At 39.4% G+C, this 22,082-nt stretch overlaps 1 long non-coding RNA gene and 1 other non-coding gene across 2 annotated transcripts in view; one reads left to right on the top strand and one right to left on the bottom strand.

Annotated features, from left to right (window-relative positions):
• The window catches only part of LOC113625986 (uncharacterized), a 34,671-nt gene that overhangs the window by 4,410 nt on the left and 8,179 nt on the right, over positions 1 to 22,082 (top strand). Inside the window, exon 2 of the long non-coding RNA XR_003434982.1 lies at positions 18,048 to 18,209. This is a non-coding gene — a long non-coding RNA (uncharacterized LOC113625986). The remainder of the gene's footprint in view (positions 1 to 18,047; positions 18,210 to 22,082) is intronic.
• Positions 16,481 to 16,587, bottom strand: LOC113626139 (U6 spliceosomal RNA). Its single transcript, XR_003435049.1, has one exon. It is a non-coding gene; the product is annotated as a U6 spliceosomal RNA (small nuclear RNA).

The following is a 22,082-nucleotide window of genomic DNA, read 5'->3' as shown; positions in this document are numbered from 1 at the left end:
TATTTGGGAAAATAGTCATTAGGGAAATGGTGAGGGCAGACCATCATTCAGGAAGAGGAACTCTCACTTTCACAGCCTGGGTGAGAGGCAATTATCTTTTTTTAAAAAAAATATTTATTTATTTATTTATTTGGCTACACTGGGTCTTAGTTGCGGCATGCGGGATCTTTGTTGTGGCATGCGGACTCTTAGTTGCGGCATGTGGGATCTAGTTCCCTGACCAGGGATTGAACCCGGGCCCCCTGCATTAGGAGCGTGGAGTCTTAGCCACTGGACACCAGGTTAAAGTAATGAAAAAGATCCATTATGAGGAAAGAAAGGTTTTGGAGAGGTAGGTACCTTTCAGCAGTTCTGTTGGGAGGAAACTATATGAAACTTGGTATTAGTTATCTATTGAGTAAAAAAAATGACCCTAAAACTCAGTGACTTAAAAAACAAACATTTATTATTGTATCGTTTCTGTGGGTCAGAAATAAAGGAGTGGCTTAATTGGATGGTTTAGCTTGGGATGTCTCATGAGGTCGCAGGCAAAACATTGGCTGTGGTTGTGGTCATCTGGAATCTCACTGGTATTTAAGGATCCATCGCCGAGATGGTTCATTCACATGGCTGTTGGTAGGAGACTTTAGCTCTTCATTATGTAAGCCTCTCCGTAGGGCTGCTTGCATGACCTCACGACATGGCACCTGCCTTCCCCCAGAGCAAGTGATTCGAGAGAGAACAATACAGAAGCTGCAACTGCAACATCTTTTATGACTTAGGCTTAGAAATCACGACCTATTATTTTTTGCAATATCCTATGGCTACCTAATATGGGAGGAGGCTACCCAAGGTCACGTATACCAGGAGGCAGTGATCATTGGGGGCCAGTTTGGAGGCTGGCTATTATACTTGGGGTATTGTCATTATGGATGGCCCCTGCTTGTTGATTACTTTACTTTTCCACATCTGTAATGAACACAGTATTATAACTTATTCTACAGTAGAAAAACAGAAAAAGTGATAAAATAACCTCAGCAGCTGCCTATGCCTTAAGAGATTTCCTATAGGAGACAGAAGTGAAATTAACCTCTTCTCCTTAAGATTACCCAGGTTGTCCCATAAAGGACAGTTAGAATCCAGTAGCAAATTAATGCAGTAACAATCTATGCCCTCGTTGGATTCATACCAGGAATACAAGGAAAATTACTAAGGCAACAATAATAACTAACTAGATTAATAGATAAAGGAGAGAAATGATAGGAGTATCTTTGCAGATGTGTACAGGCATTTTACAAAATTTGACATTCTTAAAAAAAAAATCTTAATAATACAAGAATTGGTAGACATCTCTTTAACATATTTTTTTAAGAATTCATGTATAGGCTGGACTGGGCTCTTATCTTAGAGGTTCTGGAGAAGAATCCTCTTCCAGCCTTTTCAGGTTGTTGGCAGCATTCTGTTCCTTGTGGTTGTAGGACTGTCATTCCCATTTCCTTGCTGGCTGTCAGCTGGGGGCTGCTCTCAGCTCCCAGAAGCTGTTCATATTCTTTACCACATGGCCGACTCCATCTTCAAAGGCAGAAATGGCATGTCAAATCCTTCACATATTTGGAACCTCTCTGACTTCTACTACCAGCTGGAGAAAACTCTATGCTTTTATAGGGCTCATGTGATTAGGTTAAGCCCTCCTAGATCCTCTCTCTGGCTTAAGGTCTACAGATTAATACACTTAACTGCACCTGTCAAATCCTTTTGCTATGTAACTTATATAATGATGGGGAAACCATTAGAGGACAGAGACCATGGAGGACATTAGAATTCTGCCTGCAACAGAAGTTTAGAAGAACAAGGACAGGATTCTGAAGGTGGAGTGTACAATAAACAGAGAAGTGACATGAGGCTATAAAGAAATTTTAACATGTTCTTCCTCTGTAATTTAAATATAGTCTCAGGACTTCCCTGGTGGTCCAGTGGCTGAGGCTCCGCGCTCCCAATTCGGGGGGACCCGGGTTTGATCCCTGGTCAGGGAACTAGATCCCACATGCATGCTGCAACTAAGAAGTCTACATGCCATGGTGAGGATCCCGTGTGCCACAAATAAGACCCAGCACAGAAAAAATAAATAAATATTAATAAGTATAGTCTCAGTGGGGGGAAAAAATTGTCCTCATATAGAAAATTAAAAGAAAACAAAAGGAGGGCTGTAAGTTATGAATATTAAATTGCACATTTTTGAAACAAAGTGTCACTAACCACTTCTGTCATTAATTATATGAATTATATGAAGACTATTCTGAAGTTCTATTCTCTGACCATTACAAGATTTTTATGTGGGTTAATTTGGAGATGTGTTTCTTAAAAACATTTACAACTGGTGAGAACCTACTGTATAGCACAGGGAACTCTACTCAGTGCTCTGTGGTGACCTAAATGGGAAGGAAATCTAAAAAAGAGGGGATATAGGTGTATGTATAACTGATTCACTTTGCTGTACAGCAGAAACTAACACAATATTATAAAGCAACTATATTCTAATAAAAATTAATTAGAAAAAACATTTACAAATCTTTGAGTATTTTCTTTTTGAAGTATAGTTGATGTACAATATTATGTAAGTTACAGGTGTACGATGTAGTGATTCATAATTTTTAAAGGTTATACTCCATTTATTGTTATTATAGAATATTGGCTATATTCCCTGTGTTGTATACTATATCTTTGTACCTTATTTTATTTTATTTTTTTTATTGAAGTATTGTTGATTTACAGTGTTTCAAGTGTACAGCAAAGTGATTCAGTTTTATATGTGTGTGTGTGTATATATATATATACATATATATATATATTATTTTTCAGATTCTTTTCCATTATAGGTATTACAAGACACTGAATACAGTTCCCTGTGCTATACAGTAGGTTCTTGTTCCTTGTAGCTTATTTTATACATAATAGTTTTTATCTCCTAATCCCCTAACCCCTTACAAATCTTTCTTAATGACTATCTCTTTTAAAAAGTGGTTTTTACACAGAAAAAAAGAACTATGAAATTGGAAGTATGTTTATTTTGCTTTTCTTAACCCATTGGTACAAAATGGATCACTGAGGCCTTTTTCAAGGGACTACTGGAAATCATTCAGGTACACTATAATTAACCATCTCACAATATTCCAAAGTAATAGAAAGTATGTGACTAATTCTATTCTGATAGGAGACAGTAATGCCACATGACAATTATTCAAACATTTTAAAAGTATTTTTTTAAATGGAGGTTGATTAAATTAAAGTTTAGAAATTTCTAAATGAAAAAAGGTATTAGGGATTACTAAATAAACATGAATAGGTTTTGTGGAGTGCTTACACTGTATAGGAGGGGTCCTCAACCCCCAGGCCGCGGAAGGGTGCCTTGTCTGTTAGGAACCGGGCTGCACAGCAGGAGGTGAGCAGCCAGTGAGCAAGCGAAGCTTCATCTGCCGCTCCCTATCACTCGCATTACCTCCTGAACCATCCCCCCGCCAACCCCGCGCCAACTCCCGTCCGTGAAAAAATTGTCTTCCACGAAACCGATCTCTGATGCCAAAAAGGTTGGGGACTGCTGTTGTATAGTGTATTATTTTATGTTCTAAGGATCAGTTGTTAGATAAATTGTCCAAAATACATAATCTATGACACAGAGTATCCAAGTTCATACTATCTCAACCCGTTATATCTTGATCCTTAGATACAGAGGGCTTCAGTGTGTTACTTAGAAGCTAACATCTTTGTTCTAAATGTTCATACATTCAAACATAATCTGAATAACAGTAGCCTGAAGAAAAAGCAATTTCTCTCCACCATTCACCAATTACAAGCCTCCCCTTATGCACACACCACCAAGTTTTAAAAAATGTTCTGGTAACATCAACTGGAAAGGAATGGAAATTGATAAGAACGCACTTTGTATCCACCTGGGTTTTCTCTGTTTCACTTTCATAACAGGTTTTCCATAATAATTTCCAAAGTTTTTATGAGGCCGAACAAAGGCAGCATGTCAGAATAGAGTATTGGGGGAACCTGGGTTTCTGGTCCTGATGGCTATTACTTTCTTGGGCAATCTTGAACAAAGTCTCTTAACCTTTCTCTGGTCCTAGTTTTACAACCAATAAAATACCCTGAATTAGATCATTGTTTCTCCAAGTGTGTTCCATTCATGAATGTTAAATGCTAAAGAAAGTTTGGGAAAACTGTATTAAACCAAGCTGAAGAGGTTTTTTTAGGGCAGGGCTTCTTAGAACCTTTAATGTGCCAGTGTGTATTGTGAATTTCCAAGGGAGAAATACATTATTCAGGATCTTCTAAACTTGCATGACTATACAACTCTTTTATTGAAAGCGCTTAATAGAAACACAGTTGAGAAATGCTGAACCAAGAAATTTATGAAAAATACCATGATTCTATAATGATATCCAGGCCATTGTTCTAATCCTTTAGGGACCATATTCACATCTCAGTATCAGACTTTAAGTCTCCTGTCACAGAAATTTGTCCAGGGAGTAAGAGATGCAGGTAAATGGGCTTACAAATTTTTAGTAATGTAGACTTGAATCCTAAAATATGTCAGAAGAGACACATGGAGACTTATACCATTACTGACATTATTACCATTTATGGGTAAAATATAATTTTTCTGACCATAGGAATGAACAATTTTAGACTTTACATTAATATTTTGCTCTGACTTTACTGAAGTTGTTAAAATAAAAGTAAATTGTTTGGCAAACTTATGGTTACCAGGGGGTGAGGGAGGGATAGATAAATTGGGATTGACATATATACACTACTATATATAAACTACATAAGTAATAAGGACCCACTATATAACACAGAGAACTCAACTCAGTACTCTATAATGGCCTATATGAAAAAAGAATCTAAAAAAGAGTGGATATATGTATATATATAACTGATTCACTTTGCTGTACACAACATTGTAAATCAACTATACGCCAATAAACATTTTTTTAAAGTAAATTGTTTTTTTAAAAGGATGATTGTTAAAACTATTAAAGCAGGAAAAAGATTTATGAGACCAGCAGTCTTTAATAACAAATAGACTTTTTTTTTTTGGCTGCACCGCGGCATGTGGGATCTTAGTTCCCCCATCAGGGATCAAACCCGTGCCCCCTTCATTGGAAGCATGGAGTCTTAACCACTGGACCGCCAGGGAAGTCCCCAGATAATAAATAGATTTTCCATTAACTCTTCCTGCCAAGGTTTTTGAGGAGTGACATGTTTGCACATCATTTGCAGTTTTAAAGGATTATTTTTATACCTGCTAAGCTGCTCCACTGTTAATTTTTGGTATTCATTTGAAGTACATTGTAACCATAATGATATCTGTTTTGAACACATTTTATTGACACTGGATTCAACTTCCTGTGGTGCTCCTTTGAAAGACATTTTTTTTTTTTTTTGAAAGACATTTTTAATCACTGTTTCTCAGGTTATTGTATTTAATGGGTCAGTAAGATATATATTTCTAAAATTGCGGAGGGGAGTTTCCCAACCATTTAATTTTGCCAAATGGGGCAAAATGAAAGCAACTAACAAAGATAGTTAATAGAAAAATAGAAAAAAAATAGTAAATGGAAAAATAGTTTCTATTAAGTGCTTTTCAGTGAAAGAGTTGTATAATCAGGCAAGTGTAGAAGATCCTGAATAATGTATTTCCCCCTTGGAAATTTAAAAGTGACTAGCAACCCCCCCAAAAAACAAGCAAACAAAAAAAGAACCAGCATCTACTATCTCCATAAGGTGAAAAAAAGAACATTTTAACATCACAAATTTAAAAAGGGCATAACATCAGAATAAAAGAGTTATTTCAATTTTAGCTTCATAAAAAGTTAAGTCCGTTGCTCCCATTTTCCTCAGTTTCACATGGACAAGGAACAATTTTATTACAAAACTCGTTTGGTCCAGGGAACAGCCACTGTTTCTGATAGAGTGTGAGGGGCTTCCTTGCCTGGGAGGCTGGGGTCCTGGCAGGTACATGTGCATGGCTGAGGGAGTGCTTCAGAAGCCGCTTCTAGGCTGCAGCGTCTGAGAGAAGAGGTGGGTTTAGTTTGTTTGGTTTTGTTTTGTTTTTTTTTCCTTAACGTTTTTATTGGAGTATAATTGCTTTACAATGGTGTGTTAGTTTCTGCTTTATAACAAAGTGAATCAGTTATACATATACATATGTTCCCATATCTCTTCCCTCTTGCATCTCCCTCCCTCCCACCCTCCCTATCCCACCCCTCCAGGCGGTCACAAAGCACCGAGCTGATCTCCCTGTGCTATGCGGCTGCTTCCCACTAGCTATCTATTTTACGTTTGGTAGTGTATATATGTCCATGCCACTCTCTCACTTTGCCACAGCTTACCCTTCCCCCTCCCCATATCCTCAAGTCCATTCTCTAGTAGGTCTTTGTCTTTATTCCCGTCTTACCCCTAGGTTCTTCATGACATTGTTTTTTTCTTAGATTCCATATATATGTGTTAGCATACGGTATTTGTCTTTCTCTTTCTGACTTACTTCACTCTGTATGACAGACTCTAGGTCCATCTACCTCACTACAAATAACTCAATTTCATTTCTTTTTATGGTTGAGTAATATTCCATTGTATATATGTGCCACATCTTCTTTATCCATTCATCCGATTATGGACACTTAGGTTGCTTCATCTCCTGGCAATTGTAAATAGAGCTGCAATGAACATTTTGGTACACGACTCTTTTTGAATTATGGTTTTCTCAGGGTATATGCCCAGTAGTGGGATTGCTGGGTCATATGGTAGTTCTATTTGTAGTTTTTTAAGGAACCTCCATGCTGTTCTCCATAGTGGCTGTACCAATTCACATTCCCACCAGCAGTGCAAGAGTTTCCTTTTCTTCACACCCTCTCCAGCATTTATTGTTTCTAGATTTTTTGATGATGGCCATTCTGACTAGTGTGAGATGATATCTCATTGTAGTTTTGATTTGCATTTCTCTAATGATTAATAATGTTGAGCATTTTTTGCTGTGTTTGTGGGCAATCTGTATATCTTCTTTGGAGAAATGTCTATTTAGGTCTTCTGCCCATTTTTGGATTGGGTTGGTTTTTCGTTATTGAGCTGCTTGTAAATTTTGGAGATTAATCCTTTGTCAGTTGCTTCATTTGCAAATATTTTCTCCCATTCTGAGGGTTGTCTTTTGGTCTTGTTTATGGTTTCCTTTGCTGTGCAAAATATTTTAAGTTTCATTAGGTCCCATTTGTTTATTTTTGTTTTTATTTCAATTTCTCAAGGAGGTGGGTCAAAAAGGATCTTGCTGTGATTTATGTCATAGAATGTTCTGCTTATGTTTTCCTCTAAGAGTTTGATAGTGTCTGGCCTTACATTTAGGTCTTTAATCGATTTTGCGTTTATTTTTGTGTATGGTGTTAGGGAGGGTTCTAATTTCATTCTTTTACAGGTAGCTGTCCAGTTTTCTGAGCATCACTTATTGAAGAGGATCTCTTTTCTCCAATGTATATTCTTGCCTCCTTTATCAAAGATAAGGTGGCCATATGTGTGTGGGTTTATCTCTGGGCTTTCTATCCTGTTCCATTGATCTATATTTCTGTTTTTGTGCCACTACCATATTCTCTGAAGTCAGGGAGCCTGATTCCTCCAGCTCTGCTTTTCTTTCTAAAGATTGCTTTGGCTATTCAGGGTCTTTTGTGTTTGCATACAAATTGTGAAATATTTTCTTCTAGTTCTGTTTAAAAATGTCAGTGGTAGTTTGATAGGGGTTGCATTGACTCTGTAGATTGCTTTGGGTAATACAGTCATTTTCACAATGTTGATTCTTCCAAACCAAGAACGTGGTATATCTCTCCATCTATTTGTATCATTTTTAATTTCTTTTATCAGTGTCTTATAGTTTTCTGCATACAGGTCTTATGTCTCCTTAGGTAGGTTTGTTCCTAGGTATTTTATTCTTTTTGTTGCAATGGTAAATGGGAGTGTTTTCTTAATTTCACTTTCAGATTTTTCATCATTAGTGTATAGGAATGAAAGAGATTTCTGTGCATGAATTTTGTATCCTGCTACTTTACCAAATTCATTGATTAGCTCTTGTAGTTTTCTGGTAGCATCTTTAGGATTCTCTATGTATAGTATCACGTCATCTGCAAACAGTGACAGTTTTACTTCTTCGTTTCTGATTTGGATTACTTTTATTTCTTTTTGTTCTCTGATTGCTGTGGCTAAAACTTCAAAAACTATGTTGAATAGTAGTGGTGAGAGTGGGCAACCTTGTTTTGTTCCTGATCTTAGTGGAAATGGTTTCAGTTTTTCACCATTGAGGATGATGTTGGCTGTGGGTTTGTCACATATGGCCTTTATTATGTTGAAGAAAGTTCCCTCTATACCTACTTTCTGCAGGGTTTTTATCATAATGGTGTTGAATTTTGTCAAAAGCTTTCTCTGCATCTATTGAGATGATCATATGTTTTTTCTCCTTCAATTTGTTAATATGGTGTATCACATTGATTGATCTGTGTATACTGAAGAATCCTTGCATTCCTGGGATAAACCCCACTTAATCATAACGTATGATCCTTTTAATGTGCTGTTGGATTCTGTTTGCTAGTATTTTGTTGAGGATTTTTGCATCTATGTTCATCAGTGATATTGGCCTGTAGTTTTCTTTCTTTGACATCTTTGTGTGGTTTTGGTATCAAGGTGATGGTGGCCTCGTAGAATGAGTTTGGGAGTGTTCCTCCTGCTATATTTTGGAAGAGTTTGAGAAGGATAGGTGTTAGGTCTTCTCTAAATGTTTGATAGAATTCGCCTGTGAAGTCATCTGGTCCTGGGCTTTTGTTTGTTGGAAGATTTTTAATCACAGTTTCAATTTCAGTGCTTGTGATTCGTCCATTTATATTTTCTATTTCTTCCTGGTTCAGTCTCGGAAGGTTGTGCATTTCTAAGCATTTGTCCATTTCTTCCAGGTTGTCCATTTTATTGGCATAGAGTTGCTTGTAGTAATCTCTCATGATCCTTTGTATTTCTGCAGTGTCAGTTGTTACTTCTCCTTTTTCATTTCTAATTCTATTGATTTGAGTCTTCTCCCTTTTTTCTTGATGAGTCTGCCTAATGGTTTATCAATTTTGTTTATCTTCTTAAAGAACCAGCTTTTAGTTTATTGATCTTTGCTATCGTTTCCTTCTTTTTCATTTATTTCTGATCTGATCTTTATGATTTCTTTCCTTCTGCGAACTTTGGGGTTTTTTGTTCTTCTTTCTCTAATTGCTTTAGGTGTAAGGTTAGGTTGTTTATTTGAGATGTTTCTTGTTTCTTAAGGTAGGATTTTATTGTTATAAACTTCCCTCTTAGAACTGCTTTTGCTTCATCCCATAGGTTTTGGGTCATCGTGTTTTCATTGTCATTTGTTTATAGGTATTTTTTGATTTCCTCTTTGATTTCTTCAGTGATCTCTTGGTTATTAAGTACTGCATTGTTTAGCCTCCATGTGTTTGTATGTTTTACAGAGTTTTTCCTGTAATTGATATCTAGTCTCCTAGCGTTGTGGTCAGAAAAGATACTTGATAGGATTTCAATTTTCTTAAATTTACTAAGGCTTGATTTGTGACCCAAGATATAATCTCTCATGGAGAATGTTCCATGAGCACTTGAGAAGAAATTGTATTCACTTGTTTTTGGATGGAATGTCCTATAAATATCAATTAAGCCCATCTTGTTTAATGTATCATTTAAAGCTTGTGTTTCCTTATTTATTTTCATTGTGGATGATTTGTCCATTGGTGAAAATGGGGTGTTAAAGACCCCTAATATGATTGTGTTACTATCGATTCCCCCTTTTATGGCTGTTAGTGTTTGCCTTATGTATTGAGGTGCTCCTATGTTGGGTGCATAAATATTTACAATTGTTACATCTTCTTCTTGGATTGATCCCTAGATCATTATGTAGTGTCCTTCTTTGTCTGTTGTAATAGTCTTTGTTTTAAAGTCTATTTTGTCTGATATGAGCATTGCTACTCCATGTTTCTTTTGATTTCCATTTGCATGGAATATCTTTTTCTATTCCATCACTTTAGGTTTGTATGTGTCCCTAGGTCTGAGGTGGGTCTCTTGTAGACAGCATATATATGGGTCTTATTTTTGTATCCATTCAGCCAGTCTGTCTTTTGGTTGGAGCATGTCATCCATTTACATTTAAGGTAAGTATTGATATGTATGTTCCTATTACCATTTTCTTAATTGTTTTGGGTTTGTTATTGTAGGTCTTCCTTCTCTTGTGTTTCTTGCCTAGAGAAGTTCCTTTAGCATTTGTTGTAAAGCTGGCTTGGTGGTGCTGAATTTTCTTAGCTTTTGCTTGTCTGTAGAGGTTTTAATTTCTCCATCGAATCTGAATGAGAACCTTGCTGGGTAGAGTAATCTTGGTTGTAGGTTTTTCTCCTTCATACTTTAAATATGTCCTGCCACTCCCTTCTGGCTTGCAGAGTTTCTGCTGAAAGATCAGCTGTTAACCTTGTGGGGATTCCCTTGTGTGTTATTTGTTGTTTTCCCTTGCTGCTTTTAATGTTTTTTCTTTGTATTTAAATTTTGTTTGATTAATACGTGTCTTGGCGTGTTTCTCCTTTTTATTTATCCTGTATGGGACTCTCTGTGCTTCCTGGACTTGATTAACTATTTCCTTTCCCATATTAGGTAAGTTTTCAACTATAATCTCTTCAAATATTTTCTCAGTCCCTTTCTTTTTCTCTTCTTCTTCTGGGACCCCTATCATTCAAATGTTGGTGCATTTAGTGCTGTCCCAGAGGTCTCTGAGACTGTCCTCAATTCTTTTTTTTTCTTTTTTCTGCTTTGCAGTAGTTATTTCCACTATTTTATCTTCCAGGTCACGTATCCGTTCTTCTGCCTCAGTTATTCTGCTACTGATCCCTTCCAGAGAATTTTTAATTTCATTTATTGTATTTTTCATCACTGTTTGTTTGCTCTTTAGTTCTTCTAGGTCCTTGTTAAACGTTTATTTTATTTTCCCCATTCTATTTCCAAGATTTTGGATCATCTTTACTATAATTATTCTGAATTCTTTTTCAGATAGACTGCCTATTTCCTCTTCATTTGTTAGGGCTGGTGGGTTTTTGCCTTGCTCCTTCACCTGCTGTGTGTTTCTCTGTCTTCTCATTTTGCTTAACTGACTGTGTTTGGGGTCTCCTTTTCGCAGGCTGCAGGTTCGTAGTTCCCGTTGTTTTTGGTGTCTGCTCCCAGTGGCTCATTTTGGTTCAGTGGGTTGTGTAGGCTTCTTGGTAGGGGGGACTCGTGCCTGTGTTCTGGTGGATGAGGCTGGATCTTGTGTTTCTGGTGGGCAGGTCCACATCTGGTGGTGTGTTTTGTGGTGTCTGTGGCCTTATTATGATGTTAGGCAGCCTCTCTGCTAATGGATGGGGTTGTGTTCCTGCCTTGCTAGTTGTTTGGCATAGGGTGTCCAGCACTGTAGCTTGCTGGTTGCTGCGTGGAGCTGGGTCTTGGCGTTGAGCTGGAGATGTTTGGGAGTTTTTTGTCGTTTGATATTACGTGGAGCTGGGAGGTCTCATGTGGACCCGTGTCCTGAACTTAGCTCTCCCACCTCAGAGGCACAGCCCTGTCGCCTGGCTGGAGCACCAAGAGCCTGTCATCCACACGGCTCAGAATAAAAGGGAGAAAAAAAAGAAAGAAAGAAAGAAAGAAGAAGATAAAATAGAATTAAAAAAATAAAGTTATTAAACTAAAAAATAATTATTAAAAATATTTTAAGTAATAAAAAAATTTTTTAATTAAAAAAAGAAAGAAGAGAACAACCAAACCAAAAAAAAATCCACCAGTGACAACAAGTGCTAAAAACTATACTAGAAAAACAAACAACAACAACAAAAAGACCGGACAGACATAACCCTAGGACAAATGGTAAAAGCAAAGCTATACAGACAAAATCACACACAGAAGCATACACATACACACTCACAAAAAGAGAAAAAGGGGAAAAAATATATATACCCTTGCTCCCAAAGTCCACCTCCTCAGTTTGGGATGATTCGTTGTCTATTCATGTATTCCACAGATGCAGGGTACATCAAGTTGATTGTGGAGCTTTAATCCGCTGTTTCTGAGGCTGCTGGGAGAGATTTCCCTTTCTCTTCTTTGTTCTCACAGCTCCCAGGGGCTCAGCTTTGCATTTGGCCCCGCCTCTGCGTGTAAGTCGCCGGAGGGCGTCTGTTCTTCGCTCAGACAGGACGGGGTTAAAGGAGCCGCTGATTCGTGGGCTCTGGCTCACTCAGGCGGGGTGGGAGGGGGGGGGGTTGGGAGGGGCACGGAGTGAGGGGCGGGCCTGCGTCGGCAGAGGCCGGCGTGACGTTACACCAGCCTGAGGCGTGCCGTGCGTTCTCCCGGGGAAGTTGTCCCTGGATGCCAGGACCCTGGCAGTGGCGGGCTGCACAGGCTTCCCGGAAGCGGGGTGTGGAGGGTGACCTGTGCTCGCACACAGGCTTCTTGGTGGCGGCAGCAGCAGCCTTAGCGTCTCATGCCCGTCTCTGGAGCTCCTTTAAGCTGCGCTCTTAATCCCCTCTCTTCGCGCACCAGGAAAGGAAGAGGGAAGAAAAAGTCTCTTGCCTCTTCGGCAGGTCCAGACTTTTTCCCAGACTCCCTCCCGGCTAGCCGTGGCGCACTAACCCGCTGCAGGCTGTGTTCACGCCGCCAACCTCAGTCCTCTTCCGGTGCTCTGACCAAAGCCCGAGCCTCCGCTCGCAGCCCCGCCCGCCCCGGCGGGTGAGCAGATAAGCCTCTCGGCCTGGTGAGTGCTGGTCGGCCCCGATCCTCTGTGCGGGAATCTCTCCGCTTTGCCCTCCGCACGCTGTTGCTGTGCTCTCCTCCGTGATTCCGAAGCTTCCCCCCTCTGCCACCCGCAGTCTCCGCCCTCGAAGGGGCTTCCTAGTGTGTGGAAAACTTTCCTCCTTCCCCACTCCCTCCCACTGGTGCAGGTCCCGTCCCTATTCTTTTGTCTCTGTTTATTCTTTTTTCTTTTGCCCTACCCAGGTACGTGGGGAGTTTCTTGCCTTTGGGGAGGTCTGAGGTCTTCTGCCAGCGTTCAGTAGGTGTTCTGTAGGGGTTGTTCTACATGTAGCTGTATTTCTGATGTATTTGTGGGGAGGAAGGTGATCTCCGCATCTTACTCTTCCGCCATCTTGAAGCTCCCCTTAAGTTAATTTTTGTATTTTGTATTTTGCAAGGTAATGATCCAACTTCATTCTTTTGCATTTGGATATCCAGTTGTCCTTGCACCATTTGTTGAAAAGATTATTCTTTCCCCACTGAATTGTCTTGACATCCTTGTCAAAAATGTAAGGATTTGTTTCTGGATTCTCAATTCTTTCCCATCGATCTATATGTCTATCTTTTTTAAAAAAATTATTTTATTTATTTTGTTTTTGGCTGTGTTGGGTCTTCGTTGTTGTGCGGGGGTTTTCTGTAGTTGTGGCTAGTGGGGGTACTATTCATTGCAGTGAGCAGGCTTCTCATTGCGGTGGCTTCTCTTGTTGTGGAGCACGGGCTCTAGGTGCGCAGGCTTCAGTAGTTGCAGCACACGGGCTCAGTAGTTGTGGCTCACGGGCTCTAGAGTACAGGCTCAGTAGTTGTGGCACACGGACTTAGTTGCTCCGCAGCATGTGGGATCTTCCTGGACCAGCGATCGAACCATTGTTCCCTGCATTGGCAGGCGGGTTATTAACCACTGCGCCCCCAGGGAAGTCCCTATATGTCTATCTTTAAGCCAGTACTAAATTGTTTTGATTACTATAGTTTTGTTGTGGCTTGAATCTTTCAGCAATATAATTAACACAGTGCATTTAGTAGTCCTAGTGGTGAGCTGCAAGAGGCTGTCCAGGTGACCTCATGCAGCGTGGTCCAGATTTTTATTTGCTCCAAACTGGACTGGAACCTTGTTCACTTGCCACAGCAGGAATGTAGGAGGTGTACACAGGGACTGTGAAATTCCTTTAGGGCATAATAACATGGTGTGACGTTGACCAGACCTGTAAACTGAGCAGCTCTGAATACATACAGACAAAGCCACTAGCAGGATAAAGGGGTGGGGGGTGCTTTGGGTATCAGATATAAAATTCACACTTAGTTTGCTGTTTCTGAGAAGCTTTTAGAGATGCTCTTCCCAGACGCGCAGCCCAAGGGGTGCAGTAAAGGCTACCCTTGCTTAGCCACTCTGCCTTCCAAGTCACTCCTCCTTGGCTCTCTGCTCCCAAGACTTGGCTCTGTGAGATCTTCTGTAGGCCTACAGTGGTAGCATGCTCTTGGTGTCCATATAAACTAAGCCATTTTAAAAGGATACTTCATAGACACTTTTTAGACAATATGCTTATGCCATGGTTGTGTATCTTTAAAGAAATGGTTTTCTAGATGTGCTAAATCTTTATCTCCTTGGTCCAGATTTTCAATGACGTTGGTCAGTTAAGCATTGTACACTTGAGGAACTGGCAGTGAAGAATACAATGAATATCAGCACTGGCTTCATGCTAATGTGCTATTTTACCTATCATGACTTTTGCACCATGAGTTCTAACGACAATAAATTTTGTAATTCTTTTCTGTCATAATTTCATAGATTATGATTTAATTTTTAGAGAAAACAGGTGGCATTTACACACAAGTCAAGAAGCATTAGAAGAACCAGGGATGTAATATACAACATAAATATAACACTGCTTGCTGTATGTTATATAGAAAGTTAAGAGACTGAATCCTGAGAGTTCTCATCACAAGAAAAAAACTTTTCTATTTCTTTAATTTTGTACCTATAGGAGATGATGGATGTTCACCAAACTTATTGTGAGCGTCACTCCTCAGTGTATGTAAATCAAATCTTTATGCTATACACCTTAAACTTATGCAGTGCTGTCAATTATATCATATAAATTATAGCATATAACTGGAAGAAAAAAAAAGAATTGTATACTTGAATGGTAATTTTGAGTGAAATTCCAGAGGCTGAATATGGACTGTTACGAGTGAGAAACTCCTGGGACCACAGTGTTTGGGGAAAGTCCCCACAGTTTTGTGGTTCTTACCTCCAGGAATGCTACCAGATTTTCATGGTGGAGTTATGTATGTGAATGGTCTAGATACACCAGTTAAAGACGGAGATTGTTAACATGGATTAAGAAAAACAAGACCTAACTATAAGAAACCCATTTTATATATAAAGACTGAGATTATAAATAAAGGGATGGAGAAAGATATACCATGATAACATTAACTAAAGAAACTTGGAGTGTCTATATTAATTTCAGACAAAGCTGACTTCTGAACAAGAAAGATTATCAGGAATAAATGAGGCAGTTGGGCTTCCCTGGTGGCGCAGTGGTTGAGAGTCCGCCTGCCGATGCAGGGGACGCGGGTTCATGCCCCGGTGCGGGAGGATCCCACATGCCGCGGAGCGGCTGGGCCCGTGGGCCATGGCCGCTGGGCCTGCGCGTCCGGAGCCTGTGCTCCGCAACGGGAGAGGCCACGGCAGTGAGAGGCCCGCGTACCGAAAGAAAAAAAAAAGAGGCAGTACATCATGATGAAGGGTGTAATTCTCCAAAAAGACATAACAACCCTAAACAAGAATGCACCTAAATATGTACCAAAATACTTGAGTTAAAAACTGAGAGAACTGAAAGGAGTTATAGACAAATCCACTATTTTAAATAGAGGCTTCAACATCCCTCTGTTAATAGCTGATGGATCAAGCGGGCAGTAAATCAGTAAGGATGTGGATAACCTGAGTAGCGCTATCAATCAACTGGATCTTGTGTATTTTGTTAACATCTTTATTGGAGTATAATTGCTTTACAATGGTGTTAGTTTCTGCCTTATAACAAAGTGAATCAGCTATACATATACATATAGCCCCATATCTCCTTCCTGTTGCATCTCCCTCCCCCCCTCCCCTTCTATCCCACCCCGCTAGGTAGTCACAAAGCACGAGTTCATCTCCCTGTGCTATGCGGCTGCTTCCCACTAGCTATTTATTTTACATTTCATAGTGTGTATATGTCAATGACAATCTCTCACTTTGTCCCAGCATACCCTTCCCCCTCCCCGTGTCCTCAAGTCCATTCTCTAGTAGGTCTGCGTCTTTATTCCCATCCTGCCCCTAGGTTCTTCATGACCATTTTTTTTTTGCGGTACGCGGGCCTCTCACTGTTGTGGCCTCTCCCGTTGCGGAGCACAGGCTCCGGACGCGCAGGCTCAGCGGCCGTGGCTCACAGGCCCAGCCGCTCCGCGGCATGTGGGATCTTCCCGGACCGGGGCACGAACCCGTGTCCCCTGCATCGGCAGGCGGACTCTCAATCACTGCGCCACCAAGGAAGCCCCATTTTTTTTTTTTTTTTAGATTCCATATATATGTGTTAGCATACGGTATTTGTTTTTCTCTTTCTGACTTACTTCACTCTGTATGACAGACAAATATATGGAACGCTTCACAAATTTGCGTGTCATCCTTGCGCAGGGGCCATGCTAATCTTCTCTGTATCGTTCCAATTTTAGTATATGTGCTCCCGAAGTGAGCACAATCAACTGGATCTTATTGACACCTGCAGACCACTCTATCCAACAACAGCAGAACATACATTCTTCTTAAGCTCATGCAACATTCACCAAGATAGGCCACAAAACACACCTTAACAAACTTAGAAATCATATAAAGAATGTTCTCACCACAATGGAATTAAACTAGAAATCAGTAGCAGAAATATAGCTGAATCATCCTCCAAATTATTTGGAAATTAAACAACACACTTCTGAATAACCCATGAGTCAAAGAAGAAGTCTCAAAAAAATCTAGAAATATTTTGAATTCTACTTGAAAGACATCTCAAAAGAAAAGACAGGAAAACTTGACAACACAAACAATAAAATGTTTGATTGTCAGAAAACATCACAAAGAAAATGGAAAGAAACAACAATCTGGGAAAAATATTTACAGCAAATACGACAAATACAACATACATATTTTTTAAAAGAAACAAAAATTTTTCCTGTTACATTATCAAATAGGTAAAAAGTGATACTATTCCAGTAGCTATACATTTGAGATTAGTGCACTTTACTGAATGCATGCTAAAATCTATTTTTAAAAATTCTGTGCAAAGTTGATAGTTTAGTAAGAAAGGCACTTTCCAACTTTGTTAGTGATAATTTGTTGCAACTGTCCTAGAAAACAATATGGCTAGTAATCAAGAGCATTAATAATGTTCAAATACTTTAACCTAGGGTTTCCACTTCTAAAATATGACAAAAGTTTACACACAAAGACATGCCTTATATGAATGAAAACCTGGAGCACAGAAATCGACAGTAAACTAGTGCTTTTACAAATATCGTGATAAATCTGCTTGGTGAGATTTCAAGAAGCTATCAAATATTAGTTTACCAAGTTTTTAAATGATAGAACATGTTTTGAGAGTAAACAATATACAAAGTTATAGCTATAGAATAAATACAATTTTATGTTAAAATGAATAGAAAAAGAAAATAAGGAATTATGGCAGAGTAATTATTGCTGCTGTATTGCATCTATATATTAAAGTTATGGGTCATTTTGGTTTTTTTTTTACTTCTTTATAATTTTTTGGTATATTCCATATTTTCTAAGTGAATCTTCAGTATTTTAATAATCAGTAATAAAACCAGTAAGTAAATAAACAAAAAGTTAACTCCCAGTTTCTGGAATCCTCTGTTTCCTGTTATTCCTCCTGCTAGACTCTTAAGCATCTTCCAAGGTACAGGTCAAAGGTCACCTCCTCTGTGAAGTCTTCCTAGACCCTCAGAGTTAGTCACTCCCTCCTTTGTTTCTGTCAACTCTTTGCCTGCAGCTCTCTCCCTCATGCATCACAGTGACTCATTTATTTGTTGCTCCCACTAGACAGAGAGGATCAAGGGCCATGTTTTGTCATCTTGTCTCCGTGGTAACCAGGACAGCATCTGGTACAAAATAGACATTTAATTCATCATTATTATGTTATTGACAGGTCACTTCACAATCCCCCTGATTCTCTTGGTTGCGATACATAGCCTTTCCCAGCTGATATTCCTAAGAAACCAAAGAACTAGGAAGGCGTGAGGGAAGAGACATTTCTCAGATCCATCGAGGATTGACTTCTGTTTTCCTGCTCATGGCCACATGATCCAAGGTGAGTGTCATTTCTCTCCCTGGGAGAAGAAATTACATCATCTTCTGAAACAGAATGAGTAATTTGTAGTGGATTCCTGCCACAGCTGAACTCTGATCTTTTGTTTTCTATAGTGAATGTGTTAGACTGTTCTAAATAAAATCAGTCAAAAACTTTTAGGTGAAAACATCCTTATGTCTTAGATCTCTTCTCTAGCGCCCTTAAGACCGGGTCCTGAGAGTCGCCTTTCTTGATTCAGGTCTGTAAAGCAGATGGGCCTAGATTTTCTCACTCCATGAATAGCTAGTAAGAAACTTCCCCACATGTTTTATGCTAGTGAGATGGTTACAAAATGCATTTGCCAGGTGGCAAAATGAGTCCCAAACTTTGATGATACTCAAGGCTGCTTTTCCTGCTGAAAATGAAAACCAGGTAAAAAAAATGAGATAAAGGTGTACACATTACTGAATGACACGAGATGAAAGTAAATGATCTTGAATCCAAAAAGGTGAGCTCTTATTCTATGCATATGTCCAACCCAATGACAGTGGGTTCTTTTTTCCTTGTGTGAAGTTTAATATTATGGGTCAACTTAGCTAGGTTACAGTATCCAGATACTTGGTCAAACGTTATTCTAGATGTTTCTGTGAAGGTATTTTTTTAGTGAGATTAACATTTGAATGTTTATGTGATACACACACACACACACACACACACACACACACACACACACACACACACACACAATGGAATACTACTCAGCCATAAAGAGAATGAAATTTTGCCATTTGCAGCAACATGGATAGACTTGGAGGGCATTATGCTAAGTGAAATAAGTCAGACAGAGAAAGACAAATACTGTGTGATATCACTTATGTGTGGAATCAAAAAAATAAACTAGTGAACATAACAAAAAAGAAGCAGACTCACAGATTTAGAGAACAAACTAGTGGTTACCAGTGGGGAGAGGCAGTACAGGGGTAAGGGATTAAGAGGTACAAACTATTAGGTATAAAATAAGCTACAAGGATATATTGTACAAAACAGGGAATATAGCAAACATTGTGTAATGACTATAAATGAAATGTAACCTTTAAAAAATATGAATCACTATATTGTACACCTGTAACATATAATATTGTATATCAATGATACTTCAGTTAAAAAATTAAAGTATTAAAAAAACTTAAATCTTTAACTTAAGCAGATTACCCTCCATAGTGTAGGTGGATCTTATCAAATCATATAAAGGCCTTAATAGAAAAAGACTGACTTCCCCAAGCAAGAAGGAATTCTGCCTGCAGCCGGCTTTTGGACTCAAACTGCAATTCCTCCCTGAGTCTCCAGCCTGCCAGCCTACCCTGCAGATTTTGGACTTGCTAAGCCTCCAAATCATGTGAGCTTATTTCTTAAAATAAATCTCTCTCTCTATATATATATGCATCCTGTAGCTTCTGTTTCTCTGGATAACCCTGACTAATACACCCTGCTACAGCTGAATTGTTAGATCAAGTGATACCCCTGTGGCATTCTACTACCGGGAAATAAATTTAATAAAGTTGTGTAAAACCATTTCAAGCTGTGGAGGAAAGGAGAGTACAATCCTTAGTTATTAACAAGGACATCTACCTCTTCAGGAATATTAACTATTTTCCTGTTAGCCTTCTTTTTAAAGATAAACCCACTTTAACAGTGTACTAGATCTGTGATTTTCCTTGGATCTTCAAGCATGATGATACGGGAAATGTTGAATATCCCCAGTCTTGCTTCAATTCATTGGTAACGGAGAGTAGCCAGATACGGCAACATCTACTTCTTGATCAGCCATCATCTCTACCGTGGTGACTTTAAGTGTTAGGGAATGATTCCGAATTCGTTTCATTGGTTGTTGTAACAAATAACCATAAACTGAAACAGAAATACTTTCTTCCACAGAAATCCAAAACAAGCTTCAAGGTGTCAGCAGGTCCATGCTCCCTCCAGAGGCTGTAGGGAACAATTCATTCCTTGCCTCTTCCAGCTTCTGATGGCTGCCAGCATTCCTTGACGTGTGGCTGCATCCCTCCAAATCTCTGCCTTCCCAGCCACATTAGTTGTCATTTCTCTTTCATCACCTTTAATCTGGAATAGTTTTGAAGTCCTCCCTTGACTCTCATGACCTTGAGAATTTTGGAGATCGGAGGCCAATCATTTTTTATAATATCCCTCAGTGTGGGTTTGTCTGATGCCTCCTCATGAGTAGATTCTGGTTATGTTTCTTTGGCAGGGATATCACAGAAGTGGTCCTGTGTGGCTCACTGCAGCCTGTTAGGGCACACATTTTATAATACTTTGTTCCATTACTGGTGATACTAACCATGATCACTTGGTTAGGGTGGTGGTTGCCAGGCTTCTCCAATGTAAGTTTACTACGTCTTTCTTAATAATTGAGTATTTTGAGGGGTGGTACTTTGAGGTTATGTAAATGCCCTGTTCCTCATCAAACTTTCAATTTCCCCAGTTATCTATCTAGATATTTATATAATGAATTCCTATGTTGTTTCCTGGGTTTTAATTCATTACTCTCATTATTTATTTTGATGCTCTGACTCAGATATAGCCAGTAGCAGCCTCTTCAAACTGGATTCTGTTTCCTTTTGACATCATTTCTCTTTTTTTTTTGAGCACTTCCTTAGTTATGGCAGAATAGGATATTCCAGGCTCATTTCTTACTTTCCCTGTCTCAGCTTTGGAATCAGCTCTTTTCCCAAGGATTCCTGATTCCTTTAGTGTAGAATAGTATTTAGAAGCCAAGACCTGGTGCTGGGTGTGGTCATTTCCATTGGGAAGTTGCTACTCCCAAGCCCCTTCAAGAACGAGGCAATTTATATATATACACATGTTTACAATTATATTTATCTATCTACATATATTGAAAACCATGTGTTCACATTAATATCTCCAATTCCAGTCCAACTAAACAGGGTCTATTCTGATCTTCTCCCTATCCATATTTGTAACTCCCTTCTCTGATAGTGAGAAACTTGACTCCCACTATCCATAATATAGTTACTGATTTGACCAAGCCTCCTGGTCTTGCTCAGGCTCTGACACCCTGCTTTTTTTTTTTTTTTTGCGGTACGCGGGCCTCTCACTGTTGTGGCCTCTCCCGTTGTGGAGCACAGGCTCCGGACGCGCAGGCTCAGTAGTTGTGGCTCGCGGGCCCAGCTGCTCCGTGGCATGTGGGAACTTCCGGACTGGGGCACAAACCCATGTCCCCTGCATCGGCAGGCGGACTCTCAACCTGTGCCACCAGGGAAGCCCTGACACCCTGCTTTGTGTCATGACAGCTCCTCTTCACACCTTTGCCAAACGCCTACCTTCCTCTGCCCCTTATAATGGCTTTCGGACTGAATTGTTTAGAAAAGAAAGGGAAGGGAAATGAAAGAGTAAGAGAAAAATAATATTCAGCCAATTTTTGTTAAATGTGCACTATGGGCAAAGGATTATGCTAGGTGCTCTTTGGGATACAAATAATAATAATAATAAAATGCATCAGAGCTTATAGATTTAGCAGTCAGCTGGGCAAGATTATACTGCGATAGCAAACGGCTCCTACATCTCAGGGGCTTAATACCACAAAGGTCTATTTCTCACTCACATTTTGTGTCCTTCGTGTCTCTGCTCTATCTCGTCTTTATTCCGGGACCAGGCTAAAGGAACAAACCTTTCCTGAGCTGTGCTAATCTGGGGATGGTCTTGCAGTGGAGGAAATAACAGGATGGTTGGGACCACGTGATAAGTCCTAAAGCTTCTGACTGGAAGTTGCCTCTGTCATTTCTGCTCACATTTCACTGACCAATGCAAGTTATAAGACCAAACTTGACATTATTGGGGCAAAGAGGTACAATCTTT

Source organism: Aethalodelphis obliquidens, unplaced genomic scaffold (genome assembly GCF_003676395.1).
Source record: "Aethalodelphis obliquidens isolate GAN/ISIS:26980383/991018 unplaced genomic scaffold, ASM367639v1 scaffold17, whole genome shotgun sequence".
In the NCBI taxonomy this organism is placed as follows: domain Eukaryota; kingdom Metazoa; phylum Chordata; class Mammalia; order Artiodactyla; family Delphinidae; genus Aethalodelphis; species Aethalodelphis obliquidens.
The sequence above is the reverse complement of the archived record's forward strand: the minus strand, read 5'-3'. Positions and strand labels throughout refer to the sequence as shown.